This window comes from Podarcis filfolensis (assembly GCF_964270895.1).
Source record: "Podarcis filfolensis genome assembly, chromosome: 10".
In the NCBI taxonomy this organism is placed as follows: Eukaryota; Metazoa; Chordata; class Lepidosauria; order Squamata; family Lacertidae; genus Podarcis; species Podarcis filfolensis.
The window spans coordinates 32079249-32093271 of record NC_139612.1 but is presented as its reverse complement, the minus strand read 5'-3'; positions in this window follow the sequence as shown (position 1 = coordinate 32093271).

The window sequence follows — 14023 nt, the reverse complement described above, 5'->3', positions numbered from 1 at the left end:
AAGTGCAAGTAGATAAATACCGTAGGTACCACTCCGGCGGGAAGGTAAACGGCGTTTCCATGCGCTGCTCTGGTTCACCAGAAGCAGCTTGGTCATGCTGGCCACATGACCAGGAAGCTGTCTGCAGACAAACGCTGGCTCCCTCGGCCAATAAAGTGAGATGAGTGCCGCAACTCCAGAGTCGGCCACGACTGGACCTAATGGTCAGGGGTCCCTTTACCTTTACTATTCAGAGAATATGTTTAGCCAGTCTGTTAAAAATAGAAACAAATGCCCTTTCTCTTCAGCCTCAGGTACACATCTACTGTAGTAGCCAAATCCTGGGGACTGACGTCCTTTTGACTCCCCTAAAATATTTAAGGGGACCAGGGACCCTCAAAGCTGATGGGCATTGCCATTCAAATGATGGGCATGTGCAGTGTCTTGTGATCAGTTATGTGGGGTGGGTAGCAAGGATCCTTAGCAAAGTATTAGGAACTAAGTTACCAGACATTCGAGGTCCAGTGACAATAGTCATTTCTGAGCTCCAGTCATCTGTACCTTACATGTCTCCCTGCCCACCGGAATCCCTCACATCTGAACAGAATGACCAATATAATTCTGGCAGAAATACAGCATGAGATAAGCTTGCTTTTAGAACCATCAAGGGGATATTTTATAAATGGCGGGTACAACATCAATGTGGTGATCTTCCATGCCACGCCATTTCTGGTTTGGGAGAGAAAACAATCCATGTCCCTGCTTTAAAGGTTAAAAGCCAAAAGAAGCAGATGAAACAAAGAGAGTTTGTTTTAAAAGCGCCCCCCCCCCCCGAGGATGAGATAAATGGACAGAATGCTCTGAAAACATTTTGTATTTGTGGAGTCTTCATTCACGAGATGAGGTTTTTCCTCCCCCGCACCTTTGTTTCCTGAGCTAAGATGCATGTCAGGGGTCTCGTATGTATTAAGGACATTTGTATTAATTAGCAACAGCCAGCTTAATTGCTTTGGAAATGGAGCTTAGCCTAAGAATGTTGTGCATTTTATTTTCCTTGGCAGGAGGCTGTGGATACATCGTGTACTGTGAGGATGGGATTAACACACAGTACAAGAAATTCTTTCCAAGATACGTATCTCAACATACGTATATTAGTCCTGGGTGCTGCATGTTACAAATGAGTGAGACAATAAAATGATGTGGGTCTCCAGTTACCAGTCCAGCAGTGGATCCATCTTGAAAAGATCACCCCATTAACAAATATGTCCCACAGTTCCCTTAGATAATAAGCTGGGGCAATCAGAATAAGGCCCACTATTTGACTGCTGATTCAGGACCCTAAACTGTGCTTTATATAATCAACTTTTTATTTTGTTCTGTGTATATTGCAATGTTCTTTTGTTGCTATGGCCGATGGCTGACGCAAATAAAGTTTCATTCATTCATTCATTCCCTATCCACAGAATAACTGAATACTATTGGAGTGGAAGGCAAGAAGAGATTTCTCCTGTGTTGCAAAAAGTCATAGAAATGAATGCGTTTTTTATCTTTTTTAAAAAAAAGAACACCAGGAATTTATTGTGAGAGAAAAAACCTGAAAACCATGCAGTCCAGTTGGGCGACTGCAGATTGATGCTGGAGTTCTGATTGTTTTACTCACAGACTTATCTTTATTCCCCCATATGGAAAAGATTGCTTATATATTTCCCCATGTTTCTGTGAAGACTCCACCATTCCCCACACTCAGCCCTCAGGTTTAAAAGCCTGGGTAATTCTAACAGGCAAGCTTCCTGGTATAAGATTAGTGATTTATTTTGGTTTAGAATTGGGCTGAACAAATCAAGCAATTCCCTCAAACAAGCGGAAAATAGCCTGGTTTATTCCAAATGCACTTGGGATCTCTGTTTGGCCCATGCATGCTCCCATCACTAGGAGTGTGATGGAGTTTGAGTTCCTACCCTCAGTGCCCCCCAAATCACAACACCCACTTTCCACTACCAAGCCGCGGAATAAATAATGACAGCAGGGTAGGAAATATCCAAACTGCGACTGAACACATTATGTTGCTGTAGATTGTATGGAAAGGAATTGTGTGTTTCTGCCTTTGACTTACTTCCAACCTTGAGCCTCACTCTTATTCTTGCACAAAGATTCAGAAGTTGCAAAGGAACATTTTAGCCCAAACAAAGATGGGGATTCCGGACTTACGGGTTGGCGCCTCCAGCAATGGCTGAATTCCTTTGATCGGGAGGAATTTGCTTCGTGGAAATCAGGGTCTGGCCGCCACGGCAAAGGCGGGGACCCACTAAAAATCACAGGCGGGAGAAGCCTGTGAACGTGGGATTTGGCTGGCACCTTTTGCGCCTCCCCTACTCGCAGGGAAACCCAGTTTCGGGGATCCGGAGCGATGTGGGGTGAGTGGCGCGGTGCTTCGAATTGACTGCTTCTTTCACGGAGTGAAGCCGCATTGCTGTTGCTGGAGAGCGCCGACTTTTTCCTGTGGACAATTTGATCTTAAAACAATTACCCGTGAGTAGAACGGAAAATTGGATTTTTAAACGTCTTAATTTGGCACCGAAACGGGGAGGTTTCAAACAGGAAATCCGCCTTCCCCTTTTGTAAATAGACTGAAGCAAAGAGGCTGCAAGCTAAAGTCTTGGAAAGTCCTCTGTAAAGGGTTAAACTTCCATCGGCTAAAATCATTAAACCCCCCTTGGAGGCAGGAGAAGAGGGGGGAAATTTTGGAGCGCGTAAGCCTGCAGGAGAGAGAATGAAGAAAGTTAAATTACCACCGCTCTGAACCTGGAAACGGGCTGCTAGTAAGTCTGACGTTTTGGGAAAGTTCATTGACTGTGAATAAAACGTTTGCTGACAGATAGTTAAATAAGAGAAATACATTGTTTCCATTGTTTCCTTCTGCGTTTAAAAAGGAGTAAAAGTAACTGAAAATTGAAACTAATTTTATCGCTTGAACCGTGCTTAAAAGGATTGATACAAATAGAAAATGTTTCCCTCTAGAGGGAGCCTTTGAAACTGTTACAAGAGTTGAGCTGGGGGAATCTCCAGCTGCAAGATAAAAAACCGTGAGAACCAGGGATTGACCTTGGATCGGTAAGAATGTCGACAGAAGAAGCCTTAGTGATTGCATTATGCAAGATAAGTGATTCATTGGAACAGCTCCATAAGAAGACGGATGTGATGACTATCAAAATTGATAACTTGGGACAAAAAGTGACTAATTTGGGACAAAAAGTGAACATCTATACAGAAACTATTCAGGAATCGATACAGGAATCTACTTTGACATGGCAAATTGTGGAGAAGGCGAGGGAGAAAGTTGTTGTTGAACCTAAAGTAATACAAGTGGAGAGGGAGAGAGCCCCAGCCTTACAGAGGCAATTTGATGAATATAAGTTGTTGCCTTCTATGACTGAATCTAGAGAAAGTCAGATTTTGAGGATTGGAGCCCTGCTTGGACTGGAGAAGGAAAGTTGGATAGGTCCCCCCATGCAGGGATGTACTGACCTTTGGGACCTGGACTTGGGTCAGGAGGAGATTGGAGTTGTGGGGACCTTCAGATTTGGAGGGATTTTGAAACACGTTCTGAAATATCTTTTGGATTTGATTTTAGTTTTAACTACGGAGATTTCGCTGACCTGTCGAGAAGGAATAAAAACATTGCTAAGTCGGAGCTTCCCCGAGATCTACTCTTCAGCATCAAAGGAAGGAAATTAAGAACAAGATCAGCAGAAGACAAAGTAAAGTGCATGTATAAATATGAAGAAGATCTGCAGAAGGGACTTGGAAAAGAGTTAAGAGCCTCGGACAGAAGATCACCAGGTTGATGGACCATATGGAATTGACGGAAAGGACTGGCAGAATCCGAGACCAGGGAGAAGAGACGGTGGAAGAAGATTGGAAAAAGTTTAAAGTTTATTTATAGAAATACTGTAAAATTAATGAGTGTTAGAAAAATGTTGGAATGAAATTATATGGCTTTAGTAGAAATGTTATAAGGAGTTAAGCACAAATAAGTATTATAGTATTAATGGAAAATAAGGTTAAAATAAGTTAAGAAAATTATATGACAGAAAATAGAGAAAGATGGAAAGGAATTGCTGAAAAAATTAATAGAAGTGGAATACAAAAAGGGAGGTGAGAGGAGGTCGATGAAACGAGGGAATGAAAGATAGGGCATTGAAATGGTATGATGTATGTTTTTAAATTGTTTTTGCTTTGTTTTGTTTAGTCTAATGTGTTAATGTTGTGTTGTGTATTGTTTATATATTGTATTGTATTGTATTTTCTTTCTTTTGCTTCTTTTTTTCCCTTGCTTCTTTTTTTGTAAGGTTTAAGAGTAATAAATATTATTTTTAAAAAAACAACAACAAAGATGGGGATTCCTAGTTTGCTTTCTCTATCTCATGAAATCCACCCATGTTTTGTAAGCAGAGGCTCCTTCAAAAGGAGCACATAGGGCCAAGTCCCAAATGTTCATAGCCACGCCTAACTCTTATTGACGTCAATGGGAATGTTGCTGTCGTACACACACAGACCTGTGTTTTTCCTAGTGTGAGGTCCTCTCAAACTGGTGCCAACATTGTGGAAAGTGAGGATAGCCAAATGAACTTTGGAGGTTCAGACCAAGCCTTTCAAAATGCTGGAATCCAGCATATTTGGTGTAAAATGGGGGAGGGGGAGCGTTTGACTTCATAGATGGAATAGCCTTGCCAAGTATTGAACAGGTACCTGCTATGTGGCGCTGAAGTGAGCAGAAGGCATATGCCTGTGTCACTAGAAAGCCTTTCATCTTCCAAGAGTGCATTTCAAATCAGCATCTGGCTATAGCTTGTAAACAATAGGAACATTAATAATAAAAAAGTCATAACGTGAGAGTCTGTCCACAATATGAACATTTCGCCCCAGCTCCAGCAAAGTAAATGTTATCAATTTTCACAATAAAACATTTTAGCCAAAGTCTCTTAAGCATATAACTTTACAACTTTCATAAAAGGGGCATGAGAGAGAGAGACATAAAAGTGAAAAATGTGTTTTGCAATGCATCTGCCACTGATAGGGGTGTTCAATTAAATGGACCATGCAAGAAAGGAGGAAAAATTTGTTACTGGGATGTTGCCAGTGATATCCTTTGACACTTCGGCAGTCTCATGTGGTCTTGATCAAGCAGCTTAGAGCTTTGGAAAATCCCAAACCAATAAAGGCTGAAAGTAGAACAATCTGAGTGCACTTGATACACTGGGGGCTTATAAGTCTGGTTGTTACGTTCGAAGGGCTAGCCCTAAATTATGGTGTTAAAAGCTGCTGCATTCCAGACAGGGCCACTGTGTGGCAAATTTGCATTCATAGGACTGCACCAGTGTCCACTGTGTGCTTGCAGTGAAATTCAGGTACCGGTATGTCCCAGAATGCTGGTTTCCTTACTGATCTAATTCAAAGGCTGTGGGCAGCAAATCCTCACCTCACCTTCATCCTATACAGCAAAGTAGTAGAGACAGGCATGTTTAGGACCACCCTCAGCTGATTGAAGTTTCAGCCTAGGTGAGAAAACCTAGTTTGCTGAGGGCTTCTCTCAATATTACGGTTTTTAGTTGTTTGTTGGTGGAGTCGTGGACGGGGAATGTGGAAAAGTGCAGCACTGGGAACTTTTCTCAGAGCAGAAGCGATGATTTCCTGTGTCAGAGCACCAAGGTACAGTGGCACCACGGGTTAAGAACTTAATTCATTCTGGAGGTCCATTCTTAACCTGAAACTGTTCTTAAGCTGAGGTACCACTTTAGCAAATGGGGCCTCCTGCTGCCGCTGTGCTGCCGCTGCGCGATTTCTGTTCTCATCCTGAAGCAAAGTTCTTAACCCGAGGTACTATTTCTGGGCTAGCAGAGTCTGTAACCTGAAGCGTCTGTAACCTGAAGCGTCTGTAACCCGAGGTACTACTGTACCTGAAGATCCCTCCTTGTTAGTGATGTGAGATGATAACGAGGCTTTCATGTTTTACTGTTGTTTGTGGCAGTTTAGCGCAGAGGAAGTGTGCACATATAAATCTTTTAAGAAACAACAGTGGTAACTTTTAACTGCAGGCAACAATATTTTTGAATATATATATATATATATATCTATATATATACACACACACACACACACACACACACACATATACATATACATATACATCATATACATACACACACACACACACACACACACACAATTGCCTGCACTTTTGAACTGTTCTTGGAGATGGCGCTGTGGAGCTGTCATGATGAGCTCTTGCAGATAATAATAATAATAATAATAATAATAATAATAATAATAATATTTAGACCCACCCATTTGGGCGGCTCCCAACAGAATATTAAAAACATGATAAAACATCAAACATTAAAAACTTCCTTAAATAAGGCTGCCTTCAGATGTTTTCTAAAAGTCAGGTAGTTGTTTATTTCCTTGACATCTGTTGGGAGGGTGTTGTGTGGACAGGTGGAGTCCCCAGATCCCGAGTGTTCCCCCCCGTCATGTGGAATAACGACTCAAGACAACGTGCTATGGGATTAAATTGGCCACAACTTTATTAAATTTCAAATGTGGGTAGACCTTGGCTCAGGCATTGGGCGTTCTCCCTCCCCAGTCCCCAGCCGGGGACCTAGGGAGCATCAGGGTTATCCAGTGTGTGTGTGTGGGGGGATGGGCCGGCTCTGGAGAACATATGTTCAAGCAGAGATAGCTGCCCCCGTTACCCTGCCGCCGCAGGGGAGAGCAATGGCGACCTTTCGGCGTACGGTCAAAGCCTCCCTTCAGAAACCCTCTTAATGGGAAACCCTGGTATCGCCGCCGCAAAGAGGAAGATGGACTAAAGGATTCCGCCCAAGGCCTGATACCGCCAAAGTTGTGATGTTTTGCTAAGGGAAAGGCGAAACCTGCCAATGCAGGGAAATTCCTTTCCGGCCCTTTAACAGCGACCTTAACATAGCAGCGCCCGCATACCTGTGAAGAAAAGTTAACCTGCAAAATAAGACATTAACTGAGGGTGGGTAGGGTGGGAGAAGCTCTGGAGCCAAGTGAGGATTCCCAGGTAAGATCCTCCCTCTATTGTGTGGGCAGGTAATCCCTCCCCTACCTGGCCTGGTCTCCTTGGCAACGCTTCCCCCAGGTGGGATTGGACAACTGACTGAGGTAGGCGGAGACCTCCAGGTATCCCACCTGAGGGAAGGCAAAGCCAAGCCTATGCTGATGGAGCCGCTCCAGATCTAGGGGCTGCACACGTCCACGCACAGGGCGCCCCCCATTTTAAGCGGGGAGCGGTCATTCCACAGGGCAGGTGCCACTACTGAGAAGGCCCTCTGCCTGGTACCACTACACTACTGTTGCTTCCTAAAGACTTGGGGAAGGAACTTGAAGGAAAAACCCACCTTATACACACCTTTGTCAAAGCCAGAGAGTCTATGTGGGGCTGAAGACATGTATCCTTCTGATTCGTGTTTAGATGCAGAAAAAATGTGCATCTTGAGCATTTTTTCGTCCTTTAGGATTTGAACACAGAAAAAAGCTCTCGTGTGTGCAAGCTGTGGATGCTGGCCTGCCTTCTTCCACCCGGTTAGCAGAACCATCGATTTAAAAGCCAAACCTCTCTAAAAACAATATAAAAATTGCAGGGTGATGAAAAGCTGCTGCGAGAGACGAATCATATGGGACTTCAGAGACTGGAGAAGTTTCTTTCTAATCACTGATTTGCACAAATAACTTCATACTAGCCTCTTTGTGTTCAGGACCACCTCCCCTTCCCAGGTTGACTTGCAGAGACTTCCATGGATGGCTCAGCGAGAGTTGCACGGAGCGAACACAATGAAAGAAATCATGCTTCAGTGAAGTCAGTGGAAACAATTGAGCGGGGACAGGATTCCTTCCAAAATTCTTGCTGGCAGCCGCACAGTTTCAACAGCCTCTTTCTGTGTGTGGGATGTCAAGAACATCACACCCTTTTGCCAGACGATGAAATGATGGATTTCAAGGCCTGTGCTACATCCATGATAGATAACTATTGGACTGAAGCATGGATGGTCCTCTAGCTGGGGTTGGACAAGCACGGCCAGTGGTGAATGGCGATGAGAGTTGGGCTAAGAAGAAATTGCCACAATTGTCAATCTTTTCCTCTTCCCCGGGCAACAATAATCCCTGGCACACAAATGAGACTGTCTGAACAGGTAAAAGATATCGGTGACAAATCTCTGACTCAGGCTATGCACCCATTATCAGCTTAAATTGCAGTGAGGTTATTTCCCCCTGCTGTGTTTCAAGTAAGGTTTGCATACTGCTGTTCATGCCAGAGAGGGGTAGGGATAGTTTTACCTGGTGTGCATTGCCTGTTTGATTTCCCTATACACACCTCAGCTTAACTGCAAAGGGAATGTGTCTTGTTTTTTTCAAAACGCATCAACTAGCAGCAGTGCAGTTATTCTAAAAAAATAAAGGTGACAGAACACACCATGAATGCCTTCCTTGTTCTCTTATAATCACAGTGGTGCCCACATGAGAAGTGCCAGAACTGAGTTCTGGTGAGTTCTAGCTGGAAAAAAAGCCCTGATTAGCAGTATTCTTTATGAAACAACAGGATAAATACGGATTGTGGCTAATGTCGTGCATACTCAGCTTCAAACACCAGCGGTAAGAGCACCCTCAGAAGTTGCCCCCTCCTTTAAGATGTGATATTGTGGTAATATTTCCACTCTCGAAGTCCAGGTGGTACTTTCTTTAAAACAATATACTTTGTAAATCTGGCATCCTTACTAAACTCATGAGGAAAAAGCAAAAAAAAAAAAAAAAAAAATCATCTCTGTGACCAGAGATGTAAGAGATGTTTGAATGAGATCCGTGCTAGAGATTGCCAGAGATCTGTGGCAATTTAAAAAGAAAATAACACAAGAGGAACGTTGTTAATCCTCCCGTATCCATCTTAGGCATGTCTGTGCAGAAGCAGAGGCAGCCTGGGTAGCAGGGCAGAGCTCAGGAGCCTCTCTCCTGATATTGGTAACCCTAACGCTAACCTGGGCAGGGTGACAGCAGAGCAGGGCTAAGGTTGAAATTGTGCAGGTGCTGGATTGGCTCTGCTGGTGTATCCAGACAGCTATGCTAGGTTGTCCTGCTCCCAGTAAATTCCCTTTTCTTATTCTATTTAATAATTACGATGAAATGTTTTCCCCAACAGTAAGCAAGCAATCCATGGCCACATAACAAAAAAGCAACCAGCAAACTGGGATAGCACCACTAAGAGTCAAAAAAATGAGGAAGAAGAACTCCAGGTTTTAGAAATTTTGCCTATTAGAAATTCAGTTTATTATAAAAAAAATACATTTCTTGCACCTGGACTTCGTTTTATTCTTTTGTTTTGTTTTGTACATATGAAAATAAAAAAGCACCTGTTTCTTAGCATGCTTGTTAATGCAGGATAGTCAAGAAGAAAGAAAGCTTGCAGCTCAGTACCACTGACAAGGACTGCACTTTGTGCCAAAGCAGCGCTTTGAGATTATTGTTATTATTATTTACTGAATTTATATACCACCCTATACCTGGAGGTCTCAGAGTGGTTCGCAGAACAAAATCAAAATATAAAACCACAAAATATATAATCAAAATAAAAACAATAACCCCTTCCCCCCAACCCCCCCCCCAAACTACATTTTAAAAAGGGCATAGGATGTCAATCAAATCAACCCAAGGCCTGTTTAAAAAGGAAAATTTTTGCCTGGCACCTAAAGTTGTATCATGAAGGTGCCAGGCGAACCACTCCACAGATGGAGAGCCACTGCAGAGAAGGCCTGTTCTCGTGTTGCCACCCTTTGGATGTCTTGAGATCACATGTACTGGGTCTAATTCAGCAACAAAGCACAGTTGCTTTGCAGCTAATATGTCTTTATAATGACCCTGAAACAATAATGATTTCTCTGAGACAGTAGGGCAAGGTTGTATCTCTTACCTCGGGGTTTTTCTTATCATCAACACTGTATAGGTCCTAGTAAACTCGGCTTTAGCAGAGGTAGAAACCTAACTTCTGTTAGCCATATCTAGGCCGCCACAGCTTCCCCTCAGCCTGTACAGTTCCTGTATTTCTGCTGCATGTCTCACTTTCCACAGGTCTTGACACCTGCTTTCTGGTACCTATAACTGTTTTCGCAAACCACAATTACATTTTTTTACAGAAGGTTCCAGGTCACAGCACTGTGCAGGACAGGAATTTCCCTTCTGAATAATCAGTATGAATAATAATATATCTTTACAATTTTAGGGGATCCAGAATTCAGTAAAATTCTTGATTCTGAAAAAAAAAATCCATTATAGTTTCAACAGAAACTGACTTCCTAGCTTTGGTTTTAATCAGGTTCAATCCACCTTTATCTGTTGTCTTTTTCTCTCTGACAGGAAAGTGGAAATCCTATATTCAAAAGACTATCACGTTGCTGGATCCCTGGGTACAGTGGGATGAAAGTCTGGCTAACCAGGCTGCCAAGATATCAAGCCACTTGGCTATAATGATGCACAAAGGATCTCACTTTGTGATTTTTTACCTCTGCTTTAAAACTAAACAGATGGCACAATGGCAGGAGCTGAGAGGGAAAGCTGAACAACAGACTTTTCTGAACTCAGACCAGTATTACAGCCAAGATCAAATGTGCCCAGGGAAACGGAGGAAACTCCACAGCCAAAAGCGCCAATGGCAAGAATTTGTTCTGGCTGGCTATGTGTGTGTGTGCATGCATATTTTCCAAACCAAAGTGCTGATACTCATATATTGATAAAAGGACTGTGGGTGCCAGCAAATGGCTTAGGGTGATATTATCTCTGATTAGGGTGATCTATTTTCCCCCTGCTTGATATTGTAAATATTGAGGTTGGTGAGGATATATATCATGATCTGGTGTTTGACATTAATGGGAATCATCTTCTCATGATGTCAGCTGCCTAGATCAAACATGGAGTTCTAAATGTTAATATGGGTAGAGTTTGGGATATTTGAAAAAAGAAAGAGCTAAACACTTTGGGAGTTTTAATTCATTTTGTACTTTCAGTTAGGAGAAGAAAGCAAAACAGACTGCTTTGTGGTATTTTTATTGGCCTCTCCGAATCAAAGAAGGATTATGTTTCTCATGGGAGAACTTAATTTTGCAAGTTTTCCAGATATCTCAAGAGCCAAAAGGTTGACATAGATTTAGATATCTTTCCGAAACAATAGTCCATGTGGTAGCTTTACTACCACATGGATTCAACTGATCCATCTATATGGTATGGTTATGTTTTATGGCAAAGCCCACTGCACCATTCTTGCTATAAATAGAAACCCACTGAACCATGTAAAAATCCTGAACTATTTTCTTACCCCATTCTCTGTAATAGTAAGGTTGGCGCATGAGTCAATGGTGATCTCATTTATGACTAGCCACAAAGGGCAAGGCTAACCTCATGGACACTGCAGTTGCTTTCACTTATGCCGCAGCAGCGATGGGGAACTTGTGCTCTTTGTTGATGGACCACAGCTCCCATCATCCCACACCATTGACCAAGTTGGCTGGGACTGATAGAAGCTGGAGTCCAGCAAAATCTGGAGGGCCACAGGTTCTCCAGACCTGACTTTGAGTTGAGTTGCTGAGGGGACAAAGTAGCTGCTATTGCCTTCTCTGCTGTTGTTAACTCCATGGGCTCTAATTCTCCTGCAGTTTGGGGGAAGGCCTGTGGGTCATTGGCAAGATACATGTTCTGCACACACCAGGTTCTATGTTCAGTATCTGGCAACTCCATATCACAGCCGTTCAGCTCGCAGACCTGGAAAAGACTTCTGTCTGAGACCTTGGAGACGCACTGTCAGTCAGAAAGATGTACCAATAGTCTGACTTCAAATGTTCATAGTCTCTAAAGTGAAAGTGAAGCGTAGAAATGAATATTCTTCCTGAGATGTTATTTGCCCTGCGTCCATAACAGGATTCTGAGAGTGCTTCCAGACACTCACTATTTCTGAGTAGGCTCAATCACATTGGAGCTGTGGTGGCAGGGAGGAGAGTTCACCCCCCACCATTCCCATTATCTGATGCAAATTAGCCTCCTGAGCGGCTACTTGCAGCCAGAGTGGTGTGGGATAGACAGAACCTGTATATTTCCCCCTCTGCAGTGAATAGTGCCACCAGGGGATAGTTTGCACTGGCTTGGGACCTCTTTCCCCTACCTTATGTTCTCAGTCCAAACCACCCCTCTTCCTCCAGAACTTAAAAAAAATCCAGTAAAGAAGAAAATACTGGGAGACCTAATCCCAGATCTTCCATTTCATGTGTAGTTTGGCCCTAAGATGCAGCACTGCATAGTACAAATGTTACATATGGTTTTCATTAAGCAATGTGAAATTCATAACTCTGAAAGCTATATTGACAAATAAAGAAGAAGATAACATGCGAGCAGTTGTGGTTAGTGGTTAGTGGTTTCAATATATTTCAAAGCACTGATGAATGGTGAGAAAAGGAAGAAATTTGCACCCTTTGAGGAAGGCTTGAGAAGGTTCTGATAGCATTTACAAGCTGGGCATACTGGGGTCAAGGCAAAGGTCTAAGAAAGGTAGTGGGAGTGGGGGAGAAAAATAAAAGAGAGAAAGAATAGGAGGGAGAGGTAGATTTGGAAAGGTCGGGATGATCTGGCAAGCTTTCTCTTTATAAAAGTTAACAAGGTCCTCACAAAAGAACAAAATGGAGACAGAAGTGGGAGGTATTTGTGACCTGAACTGAAAATGCAAAACAATCCAAAGTTTAAATGTGGATCTCTGGCACACACACCTTTCCCTCAAAAAAACTGGCCAGTAAATTAAATGTCTTGTCATAATAAGTTCTTGAACGTTCTCAGCTGTGATTTAAACCGTGCTCGACTATAAGTTACAATAAATGTCAGAAACTCAAATATTGATATTACTGGTAGTTCTTGTCATTACTAGGCCAGAGAGAGAGATTTTTTAAAAAATCTTCCATTTGTCAAGGCCAAGCAGATATTTTTGGCATAACTAATGTACAAACTTCATCCTCATTTCTATGAAGTCAACAATGATATTAAAGTTGGCAAGTACCCAAAAGAAATTTGGACATTTACTGGTACATTTTAAGAACACCACAACCTTCAAAAATCACCCAATTTCACCAGTCATCAATAAGTAATCAATTCAGACTATTGCAGTTTAAGGCAACAATGAATTGTCCAGACACACAGTCCACAATGAGAGGTAAAAATCCTTTATTTAGGTTTTAACCTTTTGTTGCATGGGAATTACACCAGGATACCTGTTGCGCTGGTCTTTTAACACATAAAAAACACAGTTCATTTCCCTACACAATTATTTACCCCTTATGATTTTATGTTCTTACTATTTATCTCATCATTGGTCAACATCTTCTCAAGTGCTGCTAGCCAATATCTGCCCAGAAGCAAGAAAAGATGGATTTATATTGAACTATAAGTTATTTTTCATGGTTCTGGGCAAGGTATGGTGATGGTTGCTCCAGGAATGCTAGTGGTAAATATCAAGCATTTTGCATCTCAGTTTGCTCCAGTGGCAAAACAATTGCAGCAAGTATTATGAGTACTGTACGTTATTAAGAGGGTTGGACTAAATGACCCTTGTGGTACCTCTATGATTACAAGAGACTGAACTTGTTCAATTCATTTTATAGTAAACGACACACTTTGTAATTTGATTTGGGTTCAGTGGACGAGTGCACCTGTAGGGCATATGTGAATGTGTAAAACCTACTCACGTTCACTTGAAAAGACACCATCAGGTTGTTTCAGATCTTCTGTTCTTTAATCTCTACTATTTAATACTCCTTTGGAAAGTTAAAAATACTTTCCCTTATTCATTTTCCTTCGTATTCTTTCAAACCCTTTCTCCTGAAAGGCTTTCAAAGGGAAGCAAAATGAACAACCCCTTAGCTGATTAAAGGAGCAAACTTTTCAAAACGCCGCTGTTGAGAGCTCTTCAACTGAAAGTAAAATGAACATCCAGCATAGT